This window comes from Vollenhovia emeryi, unplaced genomic scaffold, assembly GCF_000949405.1.
Source record: "Vollenhovia emeryi isolate VEMERY1.0 unplaced genomic scaffold, V.emery_V1.0 DF939763.1, whole genome shotgun sequence".
Lineage (NCBI taxonomy): Eukaryota > Metazoa > Arthropoda > Insecta > Hymenoptera > Formicidae > Vollenhovia > Vollenhovia emeryi.
Genome location: NW_011966603.1, coordinates 3,615 through 5,742, shown reverse-complemented (window position 1 = coordinate 5,742; position 2,128 = coordinate 3,615).

Here is a 2,128-nt window from a genome sequence, read left to right as displayed (position 1 = left end):
GCGAATTAGAATACACCCTGTATATCCTTCAAGTCATCCTTGATTTTAATATAGGTCTTGATGATGGGGATGTTTTGTAGCATCCAGAGACGATCGTGGAATGAGTTGGATCTAGAAGCCAGATCATCTAAGCTCCTAATGACGGAGTTGTCCGTTCTCGCAGCGCATCTGTATATGAATCTTGTGTTGAGCATCTCCATTCTAATTAGAAAAGGAGATTCTCTAGCTTCATCAAGCATGACGTTGATAGGTGTAGATAGACGATAACCGAGAGCCGTGCGAAGGGCACGGTTCCTGAGTTTGAGAATGCCTTCAAGTCTGGTTAAATTGCCTTTGCTAAAGAAGATCTGGTGGCCATATTCTATAACGCTCCTCATTAGGACCCTATACACATTGAGTAGAAGGGGGTGACTACCCCACCACACCCCTGCCAAAGAGGTAATTACGTTGACTATAGAGCGGCATTTGATAGTAATATATGAGATGTGTGCTTTGCCTGAGAAGTTACGATCGATGATGACTCCCAGAAATCTATGCTCCTCAACAACCGGAATCCTGGTGTTATAAATAGAAACCGCATCGCTGGCGAGAACGGCTGCTCCTGCTGAAGTTGATGGAAGCCGATTTGCTGATTGAAAATTCTAAGCCCAATTCCCTGAGAGACTGATTCACAATACCGGATGCCCTTGATAGTACTTCCACAACGGCTTTTCTGCTGCTTCTCGAGGCCCAGATAACTAGATCGTCGGCAAATTGCAGTATGTCGACGTCATGCGGCAGTCGGGAAGGTATGTTCTTGATGTATATATTAAAGAGGAGTGGACTCAATATCGAGCCCTGTGGCGTCCTTTTATAGGCTATAAAACTACCACTGAGTGAACCGCCACTGACGAATTGGACCTCCCTAACTCGAAGGTAGCTGTATATCAGGCTGCATACATTGAATGGCACTCCGATGTCCACCAGGCTCCTCATCAATTCTATTAGGTCAACGTTATCAAATGCTGACATAATGTCCAAAAAGACAGCCGTAACGCTGTCTCCCACAAGAAGGCTGCCCTTGACCTTAGTAGCGAAAATCGCCAAGCTGTCTCCGCATGACCTACATCTTCTAAATCCGTGTTGCTCGTCCGGAAGGATACTGTTGGATTCCACATACCATGATAGTCTGAGATACAGACACCTTTCAAAAATCTTCAGGAAGCATGACAGTAGTGAAATAGGCCTGAACTCAGATCCGTCCGGCTTCGGGATGAGTATCACCAAGGCGCGCCTCCACGCTGGGGGCGTGGTACCTCTGCTCAAAAATTCGTTAAAGATATTCAAAACGTAGTTGATCATGAAGGAAGGGAGAGTCGCGATTGTCCTGAAATCGATCTGATCCACCCCTGGGGACGTGTTCCTGTTCTTGAGACACGCAATAGCTCCGTTTAGCTCTTCTGATGTGAGCGGAACTCCCAGAGCAGGCGAAGGTCTCCTGTCCGCTCTGAGACCAAACTCTCTGAGCAACGATCCCAGATCCACTCTGTATTCGCATCCAGGCGGGCAGAATTTATTTTGGGCTGCGAGTATTTTTTCCTGAGAAGTATGTGACTGTTGTGTATTTGTTTCACCGGAAGAGATTCTTCTTCTTTTATAAGCCTTGAGAAATTTCCACAGTTCCGCAGTCGGAGTCTTGTGGGAGAATGAATTACATAGCTCTTTCCAACCTTTGCGTTTGTTTCTTCTGAGGATATTGGTGCATTCGTTAGCCGTCCTGTTGTAATTGTTGAGGTTGAGTGCCGAAGGGTCCTTACGGAAGATGAGCAGGGCGGCTTTTCGGTTGAGACAGGCGTCCCTACATTCTTCGTTCCACCACATCGCAGGTTGGTGGGCTTTGCTGTTTGAATCAAAGTTAGGGCCCATTTTGCAGCGTTTGTCACCCACTAGGTCTCGAAAATTAGATTTAATATAAACAATAAGGTAATCATAACCCTCGACTGGGTCTGTAGGTAAAGAATTGGTAAACTGCTGTTCGTCGTCTTCTAATCTAGATCTAAGTTCCTTGAGTTCGCCGTTACTGAGTCTTATTCTGTGTCTGAATGTCTGTTTAGGAGTCGCTTTTTATTTATTGTAATATGTACAGGGA